This window comes from Taeniopygia guttata, chromosome 37, assembly GCF_048771995.1.
Source record: "Taeniopygia guttata chromosome 37, bTaeGut7.mat, whole genome shotgun sequence".
Taxonomy (NCBI): domain Eukaryota; kingdom Metazoa; phylum Chordata; class Aves; order Passeriformes; family Estrildidae; genus Taeniopygia; species Taeniopygia guttata.
In genome coordinates, this window is record NC_133062.1 from 2312898 (window position 1) to 2326277 (window position 13380).

General features: G+C 51.8%; 1 long non-coding RNA gene across 1 annotated transcript; it reads left to right on the plus strand.

The window, feature by feature from the left end:
* The first annotated feature begins 8080 nt into the window (after positions 1-8080).
* LOC140681595 (uncharacterized) lies at positions 8081-9937 on the plus strand. The gene is made up of 3 exons (XR_012052643.1): positions 8081-8172; positions 9375-9493; positions 9724-9937. It is a non-coding gene; the product is annotated as an uncharacterized lncRNA (long non-coding RNA).
* The last annotated feature ends 3443 nt before the right edge of the window (positions 9938-13380 follow it).

Below are 13380 nucleotides of genomic sequence, written 5' to 3' on the forward strand. Positions count from 1 at the left end.
CAGGTTTTTTGGTCTGGCTGAGTATGCAGATGACTTGGTTCAAGTGCTCTGTCTCCATCGTGCTGGTGATGACCTGCTTGGCCCTTCCTTCCCACCAGGCACTGCCCTACTGCCCCTGGCCAAAATGCTGGACCCAGAAGGGATTTGGGTTCACCTTCAGGAATGACGTGCCTGTGGCTCCACAGCTGAAAGTGCTTTGGAAAAGGGGTCAAGGAGGGATGTCACCAGGGCATGGACAGGTCTCCTCTTGTCCTGTTTCCACGAGTGACAAAACAATCGTTTCATGTCTTTCCTGCAGTTGCCTGAGGTGGTGAGGATCTCCATGGAGAGCTCGCCTTACTTCCAGCTGGTGTGCTCCAACAACGCATACCGTGTTGTGATGCCGGGTGTGCCTGCCCATGTGCGCATCCGCTTCACCCCTGGCAAGGGCAAGGTGAGACTGGAGGAGCCAGAACAGAATTACCCCCAAAGCCGTTGTTTTCCCTGCTCTCCGTGCAGCCCCATTCCATGCTGTGAGCCTGGCTCCAGGCCGTGGGCAGGCAGCCTGCAGCCAGTCACAGCTTGGCTCATGCTGTCAGGCACTGCGCCCAGGCCTGACAGGCTCTGCTTCCCTCCCTGCACATTCCTGAGCATCCCCGAGGCAAGATGCAGGGGAACAGCGAAAATGACAGAGGGGTGTTGATAGATCTTTGGCCATCTCTAGGTACAGTGGAAGGGATTTCATTGTTATGGAAAACACTAGAGGAACAAAGAGGTCTGAGAGCTTTCCTCCTTCCTGACTGGCAACAGCTTCCCTGCCTCACCCTGGGCTGGAGCAAAGACGGTGCTTTTTCACACCCTCTGTTCTCCAGCCTTGCAGCTGTGCTGTCCCAGAGCACAGCTGACCATGATACAGCTGCAGGGCCAGGGCAGAGGATGTGCTGTGCCCGTGAGCCCGGCCTGGCACGGGCACACTGGGCTCTAGGTGCCCTTAGCCAGCAGGAGGTTGGTGAGCTGCAGGGGACTTGGCCACCTGCCTGAAAGAGCTCGTGTAGGGCAGGCACGACCTGCAGGCAGAGCTGTGACTCCACAGCAGTGACACTGCTGTGCCTCTGCCTTCATGCCTGTCACTGTGGTGGCTCTGTCAGCTGGCACCCATTCCATGCCAAACCTGCTTTTTTGGGGAGGTTTGAACACCGCTGCTGGGGCCCTGGCAAGTCGGATCTCAGTGCTGTGATTTGGAGGCTTGTTCATACAGAAGGGTTTGGGACGTGGCATGGAAGGGGGAAGCCTTGCCAGCAAACAAAGGGAGGCTCTTTCCAACAGCATGCTGCCACCTCTTAGTGCTGTTCTTCTCCTGACTTGGTTGGACAGGCAAAGTTAGAGGGCAGGTCTGAGCCAACCCATGTTTCTGCACCAGGCCAGAGGTGCAGGAGCTCTTTGGGTGCAGCTGGTTTCTCATCTTCTTTTTGTTGCTTACAGTCAGTTTAACACTTTGTTCTCTTCTCAGACAGTGGGAATACAGAAACCTAAAGAGGAATGTCCTGTGTTCCCCAGCTCCTTAGAAGGGACTTAGGAATTATTTAGCATCATTAAAATTTAGAGTAGAAATTATGGTGGCCTAAGGCAGTTCTTTGGATGACCCAAGTGACACAAGAGCTTAATGTCACTGAGATAGGTTTTGCAAAGCGTACTGGTGCCCTCAAAATGTGATATATTAGTAGAACTTAGCATTCATTTTAGGGTGGAATAGGTAAATCGATGCCCTTGAAGGGTTATAAGAAATGGTTTTTCTTCTGCCATGGGGATGGCACTAAATGTTCTGTGCTGAGCTAGGTTCCTTTCCTGCAGGATTATTCCCACAAGCTCATCTGCACCACTGCAAGGGAAAGGATAGTTGTGCCAATTCAGGCCATTGGTGCCCCAGCTATCCTGGAGTTCCCTGACCAGCTGGACTTCTCGCAGTGTCCGGTCAAGCACAGCAGCCAGAAGACTCTGCTGGTTCGTAATGTCAGTAAGCGGGCAGCTCGTTACCAGCTGAGCACCCAGAGGTGAGGCTCTGTCCTTGTGCAAAACCCCTTTGGGTGGTACCAGGGCCGGGAATGAACAACAGAAGGAGCCAGAGCATTGCAGCTGCTGCCCTCTCTTTGTGTTGCAGTCCTTTCTCCGTGGTTCCAGCCACGGGAACTGTGGGCGCTGGTGACACCGTGCAGGTGACAGTGGGATTCCACGCGCTGATGACCGGTGACTATTCGGGGTCTCTGTGCTGCAACACAGGTGAGTGCTGGGCCCTGCACAGGCACAGGACAGTTCTGCACCATGGCTCCCTGTTGTCCCATCCCCCTCCATTCCCTCTAGAGGTCCCTCCCCTGTTCAGCTTTACCCCAAAGAAAACAGAGAACTCCTTGGTGTTTAGGGGGTTGAGAAAGTGGATCCCCTCTAACGGGACTAAGATTTTTGGACTCCCGTTTTGCTGGGAGTTGCTGAGTGGAGGAAGGAGGATCCCTGATTCTCCACTACCGTGTGGCTATGCCTGGGTGAAGTTTTGTTTTATTCCTGGGCAGTGCTGTATGTGAGGTGTGAGGTTTCCATCAGACTCTCTCCAATGCAATGTGTTTCTTGCACACCTCTGTCCCGTATGCTGCTTCTCCCCTGGCTTGTGACAGACCCTTTTTCTATACTGCCCTTACACATCTATTAGTTTCTGTCTGATAACATTTCCAGGCCCTCGAGTTCCTGTTTGGTGACAAATCAAGACAAATTTTTCCTCGTCCCCATTTCCCAGGCCATTCATGCTGTTGCAAACCTTTCACATCTATCTCCCATGTGATCTCTAGACTGAGGAATCCCAGTCAGTCTTCATCTAGAAGCTGCTCTGTACTTATTAATCTTCCCTTTGTCCCTTTTTTATTTAATCTGAAATGCTCCAGCTTCGTTTTTGAGATCAGAACAATATAAAATATTTCAAGACTGATGCGGCTGTGGGTTTGGGCAGGGAGATGATGATGATTTTCACGGTGTTCATTTTGTAGTGGTTTGTCATATTGCAGAGCCAGGCTGGTTGTGTTTCCTCACCTGTGTCCCCTCGTGCTGTGGGCTGTCACTTCACTTGTTCCTCTGGGCCTCCTTTTGCTGCCCACATGCCCCCAGGCAAATTTGCTTGTCAGCAACAAGGGATCCAAGGGATCAGGAGAGACAGGAGTCCCGTGGGATGCCCAGGGAGAGCCTGGGCAAGCCAGGACTGAACAGGGCTCCTCAGTGTCACCTGAAGGACATTGATGCAGAAATCCCGGGGATCTGAGTGGGTCACCAGAGCACATCTGACAAATCTCACTGCACATACGGTCACCCTGGGGCCAAATCTGCACAAACACTCTCAGAAATAAGGTGTTTAAGGAGGTGCCCAGGACATCCTCATGCTGTACACACAGAGCTGTCAGGATGTGATAAATGGACTGATCCATGGAGCTGCTGACTCAGCTGAAAACTGTGACACTTTCTTCTGTGACCTGTGGTTTGCTTCCATCAGCCAGCTGTTCCTCGTGCTTCCATCAGCCAGTGAGCTGAGCAAAGACTCCCCCTTGCTTTGTTCCAGGTGAAGAAAGTAGCCTCACAGAGCTCCACGCAGAAGCTGTAAAGCTCAACATTGGGTTGAGCACAAATTTCGTGGCGGTTGAGACGACGTTCATCACCATGTCAAACCACAAAACCATGTTCATTGAGAACAGGAGTAACGTCACGGCCCACTTCCAGTGGAAGGCTTTTCCTACCGAGGAAGGAGAGAATCGAGAGAAGAGGAGGTTGGTCTGACATTTCATATCTCATTTCAGTGAGATACATGGCCCAAGACTAAAACTGACATGTGGCCTCAGGGGGTGTTGGTGCTTTTGAATGGTTTGGGCCAAGTAAACCATGCCTGGCACTAGGGTGTGTGTCCCTGCTGGCTTCAGGAGCTCAGCACTGAGCATTCCAGTTCCACTTAAACTCCAACCAAGGGTGGCATTTTGGGAAGGAAATGTTGGTTGCAATGACTGGATTTCCTCAAGTTCTCCTTGGGCTTTTGCCTCTCTAATCTTCTTCTTACATGACCTGGCAACATCCTTAAACAGCTCACCCTCTTTCCAAAGGTGCTACACCCTCTTTTTTTCCCTTAGTTCCTTCAGAAGGTCCCTGCCCATCCAGGCTGGTTGTCTTCCCTGCCAGCTTGTCTTTCAGCACACAAGGACAGTCTGTTCCTGTGCCTTCAAGACTTCTTTCTAGAAGTGTGTCCATCCTTCCTGGACCCCTTTGTTTTTAAGGGCTGTTTCCCAGGGTTCTTGCCAAATCAGCCTCTTGAACAGGCCAAATCTGCCCTCCAGAAGTCCAGAGTGAAAGTTTTGTCCATGCCCCTCCTTGTTTCACTGAATATTGAGAACTCTTCTTATTTCACAGTCACTGTACCCCAGACAGTGGTGAAGAGATGAAGTTCATTTAGTTATTAGGGAATTTCCTGGTGATATCCTGTACCTGGGCCCCAGCGAGGCACAGACTTCCCTGTGGAATGGATCCAGTCAATCTACAGGGCCCTCAGCTCCCCTTAGAAGGGAGTCACCTACTACCACTACCCACTACCCTTTTTTTCTTAATTCTTGAGGCTGTGATCTGTCTGACAGACCAAGTGCAGCTGGGAGACTCTCCAGGCAGAATTTTTTCTTTCGTGTCATCTGCCTGACCCTCTGGAGTCAGGCCTCATACCTGTTCTGTCAGGACACCTGGGTAGGTGATGGGAGTCAGGATGGAATTTTATTGCCTCCCCAGGAGAGACCCATTTCCATTCCCCACTGTGTCCTAGGTCTCCTCCTTCTGCCTGATCCCAAGAAGGGCAGAGCTCCTCTGACTCCTGCTCAGCTTCTCTCAGGGTTGGAGGGGTGTAACTCCACCAGTTTATTTCTGTGTCACTCTCCCTGATGCTCCTCAGCCTTTCCACTTCTTCCTTAAGCTCTGCCACTGGGCAGAGCAGATCCTTCAGCTGCTCACACCACACGCAGGTGTCTTCTGCACTTCCTCTGCCATTAACACCAGGCTCAGACCCTCCCTGCAGCCAGGGGCCTGGACAGCTGTGCCCTTCCTGAGGGGGTCTCTTTGAGTTAGTGCACTCCTGCTAGCAGCAGCAGCAATGGCTTTTCAGCATTTGTAAACCATCGCTGGGGAAAAAAAAAAACATAAAGAAGAAAGAAAGAAAAAAAAAAAGACAAGCACCTCACAACCAGCAAAAAGACACAACCCTCTGCACAAGGAAGGTGGGTGGCTGCACCTTTTGTGCTCAGGCTGCTTGTGCGAGCTGCCACGCAAAAACTGAAAAAATGCCGGGCCAAAATTGCTGAGCCAAAACTGCCGGGCCAAAACTGCCGGGCCAAAACTACTGGGCCAAAACTGCTGGGCCAAAACTGCTGAGCCAAAACTGCTGGGCTAAAACTGCCGGGCCAAAACTGCTGAACCAAAACTGCTGGGCCAAAACTGCTGAGCCAAAACTGCTGAACCAAAACTGCTGAGCCAAAACTGCTGAACCAAAACTGCTGGGCCAAAACTGCTGAGCCAAAACTGCTGAGCCAAAACTGCTGAACCAAAACTGCTGAACCAAAACTGCTGAACCAAAACTGCCAGGCCAAAACTGCTGGGCCAAAACTGCCGTGGCAAGCCCCTGGTTGCTGAGGGCCAGGTCGCTTGCAGTCCCCAGAGTAATTTTAAATTGCCTGCAAAGGACCAGGAGATTGACCCTTGCCCACCTGAATGGCTTCTGGGCTTCTTGGTTTTCCACTGTTCTCCATCCCCTTACTCAGCATCTGACTTCCATACAAGCTCTGTGTGTTAACAAAAACCCCATGACCTTCTCTGGATACTTCCCTGGGCTCTCTATTTCCATTTCTTCCCCACTTCCCTGCCTCAGCCTGGACCCCAGGTGATCTGCTTTGCTCTCAGAAGCAACTAGGTTTCCCCAAAGTAAATTTCAACCTGGTTGCGGTTTTGTGGGTTTTTCCAATTACATTTGTTTTCATGCCAGTTTGTGTCCTAGACTGCCACCAGGACATTTTGTTCTTCCTTACTTCCAGTCTTAGGCATGGTTGTAGCTCCAAGGCCACTGTCCTGCTGTCAGAGCAGCTTTTGAGATCTCAGAGCTGAGAGGACTTTTTAATGAGAGGACACAGTGCAGGATCCTTTCCCTCTCAGGACATTCTACTACCATGCACTGGGATGGGACCCAAAAAGCTCTGGGTCATGAAAAGGCCTCTCCAGGAGTTTGCTGTCTCCCTCCTGCACAACAAAGTCCCCTCACCTCTCAGAGCTTCTGTTTTCATGCATAAAACCTTGAATGTCACTGAAGGGGTGCGGTGCCTGAATTTATCAATTTCCTTTGGAAGTGCTGTGGGATGCTCTTGTGAAAGGCAGAGTAGGGATCAGGGCAGGTCCAAAATGGCAGAAACAAAGAGTGATGCTGGTAACACGTAGCTGCAGCCCAGCTTCGTCTCCCCTTCCCAAGGAAGTCCTGCTCCGTGATCTTTATCTGCCTCCCCTGAGCAGCTCAGTGGTAGGAAAATCCACTTGAAGTGCCTGGTTGGTTCTCCCTCAGTTTTGGCAGAGGCTTTGAGCCAGGAAGTTCTCTCTGGCTTTGGAAACATCTCCTGAGCTTGCAGGTGTGGAGTAAAACGACCTGCTGTGCCGTGAACAGCAAGTTATCCTCTGATCCATGTGGGACCCCATGGCCTGGGGTCAGCCCTTGCTGGGGAGCTGCTGCTGCTCCTCCCCAGGTGCTTTGTCCTCCCGCACTCACACTTCCCTCTGCAAATATGTGGCTTATTAAACGATCTGCTGGCCTTGTCTCTCCTGTGGCTGCAGGCAGTGTCGTTTTCTGCGGCCGTGGTCAGAGAAGTTGCAGGAAAACTTAACGGAGGAGGAAACATCAGAGTCAGAGATGGGCTCTTGTGAAGATCACACTGCCCGCCTGAGCAACACGGTCCTGGCGAAGATAGCAAAGGTGCAACAAGACCCCATGCTGTTCTCCGATGACATTTTTTTCATTGAGCCAGTGGTAAGTGATAGCTGAGAACCTAATTTTCCTCCTTCCCCTCTTCCTCTTCCTCCTCCTCCTCCTCCCCCTCTCCCTCCTCCCACCGGGATGCGGTCACTGGCAGATCCTCAGCTGGCCCGATGTGCTGGGAGGGAGGACATGGAGTTTTGGTGCAGCTGCAGAGCTCCCTGCTGGAAGCATTTCTGCCCTGCAGGCTCAGGGCAGGGCTGGGAGCCTGACAAAGCCGAGCTCTGCTGCCAGGGCTCGAGCTCAAGGGCGCTCTGTGCTGTCCTGCAGTGTCCACAGGGAGCAGTTCTTGTAGGCAGGGGCTCAGCAGAGGGTGTTGGAGCTCTGCCAGTTCACATAGTGACCTCAAGCTTGCCATGGTTAATCATAGAAATGCCCATCCCCACCTGTAACCACGCCTTGCACTATTTCTGAGCGTCCCTTCCAGTGTCCTCTGAGAGCTTGGACACAAGGGTGGAAGGTTGAAATGGGCCTTTTGAGTTCTCCTGCACACAGGGACAGAAAACCTTTTCCTTTTCTGTTTGTGCAAGCAAACCCCCACATCCTCCCATCAGCCAGAGCCCTGGTTCTGAGTACTGAAGATGTGAGAGATGATGAGTGCCTGGTGTCTGCACAGTGCAAAATCCCTTCTCATCTTGGAGTAAACCCCAGAATAATCCCCACTGCTGCTTTCTTTCAACACGGGTTAAATTAATATTTTTATTTCCAAGGAAGGGGATCATGTTCTCTTCTTGTGAGAGCCATGAGTGCACAGTGGCAGTTGCATCCCGCTGTAGCTGACAGCAGCATGATGTGACCAAGGGCTTGTGTCAGAGCAGTAGGAACATTGTGGAGAGTGGGAGCTGATCAGCTGAGCACTGAGAGCTTCCAGCAGTGTGCTGAGCTGGGTTTGGAGTGTTTCCTTGGGCTCCTTGTGTTGTTCACTCATCACTATGCTCTAAACTAAGGCTTGCAGGACTGTGGTTGAAAGCAAGAAATGTGAGTTTGAAGATAAATGTTTTGCTGTCTCTTTCTGTTTTAGGAGGGAGAAATTGGGCCGAATAGTTCGGCTGAAATCAAGGTGACCTTCAAACCCACAGAGGCACTGGAGTACCGAAGTGTGGCTTACTGCAACATCTCAGGTCCAGCTCCTTTCCCCTGCTTCTCTCAGCCTCAGTGCAGCCATGGTGCAAGCCTGAGCCCACTGGGCTCCCCTGTAACTGCTGGGAAGAGTCCCTGGCCAGCAGGGCAGTGCTGGCACATCCCCACTGGCCCTGCAGCTTCCAGGGAGTCTCCTGTGCAAGGCCAGGGCTCAGAATCCTGTGTCTGGGCTCCTGAACCCAGAACAATCCAGGCAGTGCAGGGAGAGGTTTTCCTGCCATGGCTTTGCCAGCATTTCCTCAAAGGCCAAAGAGCTGCAGAGCACAACAGCTTTAGTGAACAAGCACTGAACCCTCTAGGCCACTGACCTCCAGGATGGGTCCATTTGACACAGATCCATCATCAGGGGGTAGGAGCTGAGTTAGAAATGGGCTCCCTGACCCTGGATCGCTCCCACTGCCCAGACACCACCAGACCAGAGTGGCTGAGCCCCGCTGAGCCCAGGGTGTTTGTAGAAGGAGCACCCTTGGCCAGCACCTGCCTCTGTCCCTGTGTGGGAATTGTCACCTTGCAGCTCAGTCTGTGGAAGTAGAACACACTGCTGAGTGCCAGAAGTTGAGGATTTTGGCAACAAAGCCGTGTGCTACTGGGCCAGGTAGTTTGGCAATTGCTAAACTCTGTATGAGCTTTGTGCCTGCACGGAATGGATTTCAGAGCTCCTCTAAGTGCATGGGAAGGACACCACAGAACTATAGGAAGGTCAGGATGGAATGGACCTTAAAGGCCTCTGGGCAGGGACACCTCCCACTAGATCAGGGAGCTCCAAGCCCATCCAGCCTGGCTTTGAACACTTTCAGGGCTGGAACCTCCACAACGCCCCTGGGGAACCTGCTCCAGTGTCTCACCACCCTCACAGTAAAATATTCCTTCCCAATATGGAACCTAAACTTCCTTTCTTTCAATTTATACCCGTTACTGCTTGGCCTGCCACTACAGGACATCAGAGGTGTTTGAAACTCAGCAGACTGGTGGCTAAGATTGGAAACCAGCCTAAGGAATGGGTTAGAAATTGCAAGTCAGCCCCAAGGGATATCTCCTGAGGGAACAGAAGGGTCCATATCTTCTCCTGCAGCATCAGGAGCTGGTGGCATCCAGCTCAGAGTCAGGGACTCTCACTGAGGCAGCCTGGAAACTGCAGTGTAACAGAGGGAATTATTGTACTGAAATGGACATCTCTCCCCAGGCTGTGAGAGCAGGCTGCCCCTGCGCCTCAGAGGGCACGGCAAAGGACCCCTGGTTGAACTGAACTGTCGCACACTGAACCTTGGGAACGTTTCTGTCAACACCCCCCACGTTCGTGAGGTGAGCAGCAGGACTTGGGATGGATCCTGATGGCTCCTGAGGCAGCAGCAAGCCTGGTGGTGACTTACTAAAATATGAATATCGATCTAATATTGATATCCAACTGAGATGGACAAAAATTCTCCAACAGTGTAAAGTTAGAAAGTGCATGTTTATTGCATCATTAGACAATAACTCATGAGAAGGGAAGATTCCACATGTATTTGCATTTTGCTTTCTTGCTGCTGCAGGTGCAGCTGGTTAACCTAGGAGCTATTGATGCTCCCTTCACCTATATCTCCTCAAATGCAAACGTGGGCTTCTGCTTCAAGTTTGCACCCAAGGAAGGCATCATTGCACCAGGCGGGACCCAGACGATCCAGGTCTCCTTCGGTGCCACCGTGCTGGGGACATTTGAGGAAGAATTCCAGTTCAGTGTGGCTGGATCTCCTAGGCCTGCAATCCTGACTATCAAGTAAGGACTGTGGGAGCTTGGTGGGCACATCTGTGGCTGTCTCTGGGACATCTCCCTCATTTTGGGGCTGAGCAGAGAAAAAAGGTTTTTCCTGAGGTTTTGATCTCTGCTTTGATCCTGGAATTGCCTTAGTGTGAGGATGCCTCCTGCCCCGTGTGGGTACCTGGGAGCTGGCACCATCCTCCCTGCAGGGATCTCCCTCTGCCTTGGGCCATGGCAGGCAGTGGGATGGATCAGCTTTGGGCAGTAGCTGCTCTGGGATGTCCCCCTGAACAGCCAGCAAGGCCCCCAGGGCTTTGGAGGTGGGCCAGCCTGGGTGATTCTGCACCAGCAGCAGTGTTTGTAAAAATCCCCATTAATAATCCATCCCAGATGGGCAGCAGCAGCCTCACCTCACCTCTCACAGCCATGCTGTGGGGCACGAGCCGTGCTCTCAGCTCCTGTGCAGAGAGTGCCCTGGGAGCTCCTTTCCACAGCCAGGAGAGGGCTGATGTGGGACACAGGGAAGTGTGCAGCAGGAACTGTCCCAAGGACAGGGGTGTCATCCCGTGGGCTGGTGCCATGGCAAGAGAGAATCCTGGCCCAGCAGAAGGGAGAAGGGCTGAAAACAGGGGAGGCAGAGCTCATTCCTCAGCACCGCAGCAGCATGAGGGCTTGTCCCTGCTAGCCTGAGCCATGTGCTGCTAGGATCGTGTAGGGTCAGCAGGAGAGCTGATGCTGGCTGCTCTGGAGCTGTGGAGCTGGGAGCTGCTGTTGGGAGGCACTGGGTCAAGGCAGTGAAGGAATGAAAGCAAACTGCAGTCGATTATACCAATGAGATAAGGGAGATGGGTTAAAAAGAACAAGAAAGTTACTGCTTAGCAAGAGAAAAGTTGTGAGTAGGTCTGCCCATAGTAGAGAAACAAGTATGCTGGCTTTGTTTTTAGAGGAAAAGTGCTGTTTTTTTTACTTTGGAAATCAAGAGGGAACATTTCCCCATCAAATAATTGTTTCTGCTCTGTCCCTCCCCCGAACTGCTCATGGGATGTTATTGCATAAGCAGCTTTGTCCTTGAGCAAGGGCAGGTGTCTCTTGTTGGGAGGTGTAGAGCAGAGCCAGTGGCAGTCCTGGGAATACAACAGAAGGCACAGCTGGTCCTTGATTTTTAACCAAAAGGCAGAGTGGGCATCGATTGGCATCAGCCATGAAATAAACTCATGATGTTGTGCAGCTTCAAGTGCTGATTTCAGTGGATGTTGTGGCTTTTGGAGCCTGTCTGCTAAGTTTAAGGACAGGTGAGGTGGTGTGCTAGATTCAGGACACCCCTGTTTGGTTGTTTAAGCTATTGCTCTTGGCTGTGCCAGCTGGTGCACTGGTGACAAGCTGGTCCTTTCCTCCAGGATTCATCTGTCCACTGTGTAGAACTGTTGCTGCTCTTTTCAGAGGGTGTTTGGGGCTCCCTTGGCTTCTTGTCTCAAAACTCTGTAATGATTGTGTGGGTCAAAATCTCCTGAGAAAGCTCCTCCATGGGAGCAGCAGTTGCAGCTAGGGAGTAGCAAAGCAGGAACAGTTACAGAAGTTTGTGGGGACACCTTTATGTCCATCACGTTACAGATGGGGAAACTGAGGCACAGAGCCATGTCTGGGTGTGTGTTCAGGGTCCTTCATGGGACCACCAACAACCAGGGGGCTTTTCCTGCCTGCCCTGTGCCCAAAGCCCCATCAGTGGCTGTTGGCCGCTGGCCACTTGGCTTTAGCTGCCTCCTGTCCGCAGGGGCACTGTGCTGAGCACGTGGCGGGGTGTTGATTTCAAACCTGCCCTGACACCAGGTTTTACAGCCCCGAGCCACGACAGCCAGACCTCTGCTTTAATTCCCTTTAACCAAGCCATCTCCTCCTCTGTCCTCGCCACGGCAGGGGCAGTGTCACCGGACCGACTTCACTCTCGGACACCACTAAGCTCAACTTGGAGGACATCTCCTCTGGTGAGTGTTCCCTGGGCTGGGACACAGCGTGGGGGATCTGTGCCTTCCAAAATGGAGCACTGGAACATAAAAGCATCCCTCAGTCATGGTCTGCCACAGCAGCCTCTTCAGGGTGTGAACTCCAGGGCTGCCGGGTGTGAGATTGAATAGAACCAATAGAATGGAAAGACAGTATTTTTGCCACTGTGAGATCAAATAGAACCAAGGAAAAAAAAGTCAGTATTTTCTGGTGTCCCTGTCCTGGTTTAAAAGGCAGATGTCTGCCAAGGGAGGCGGGAATCTTCCTGGAATGGAAAGATGACCCCTTCCCTCCAAATTATTATACCTTTGAAATTACGGGGCTTCCAGGCAAAAATATGGGAAAGGGAATAACAATTCTTTACTGGAATATATCGGCACAAAAAACAACACAGTAACAGAAGTTTCCACGGGAGGGAGGGAGGGAGGGAGGGAGGGAGGGAGGGAGGGAGAGAGGAAGGAAGGAAGGAAGGAAGGAAGGAAGGAAGGAAGGAAGGAAGGAAGGAAGGAAGGAAGGAAGGAAGGAAGGAAGGAAGGAAGGAAGGAAGGAAGGAAGGAAGGAAGGAAGGAAGGAAGGAAGGAAGGAAGGAAGGAAGGAAGGAAGCTTTCTTGAGCTGCTTCTTCCCCACCCTTATCACTGCTGAGGCACTTGTTAAGTTGCCTTTTGAATAAATGAAACAAGAAAGGCAACAGTAATCACAGTGACCAGAATGGGTGTGAACTCATGTCACTCACTGTTTATGTATTTTGAATACAATGGGAGGGTTGGCAGACTTAACAGGGACTTTTGCAGCTTGAATTTTCAGAGTAAATGCTCGGTCTGGGTGCACACTCGTCCCTGAGAGATAACTGGTGCTGGTTTGAGGCGGGCGAGGGAGCTCCTCCCCATCAGAGAGAGAGAAGCTTGCAGTGTTCAGCAGGGCTAGGAGTGGGCATTTTCAAGGCTGCAGTCTGGAATCAGTGTCAAAGGGAACTAAGTGACAATTAATTCCTCGTGCAGCTTCTCAGTGAGCTGTAGTTCAAATAATAAAGAACTAAACTCCAATCACACTTTCATCCTACCAGGATATTCACACCAGGAGTCATGCCATGATTGGTGCCTAAATGGACATTTGTGTCCTTTTCCTAGGCTCTCCCAACACCAAGACCTGTTGCCTCACTGACACCTCCCCGGTGTTCCATGACGGCCTTTGGAGAAAAAACTGCTTCCCAAACCTGCAAATCCAGCCCAGCACGCTGGAGTTCGTGGGTGGCACTGAAGAAGTGCGCTCTCTGGAGATGACCAACTGCAGCCCTCTTCTCGCCAAGTACCACTGGTCACTCTGTTCGGACAGCCAGGCGGACAAGCTGGGGTATGTGCACCTTTGCCCTCTCCTTGGAGCTCTTCTTCCTGGTGCCCTGTTTGTACTTGGCAAAGAACAAAGCTGTTGGCCTAGGATCTGACAGACTGC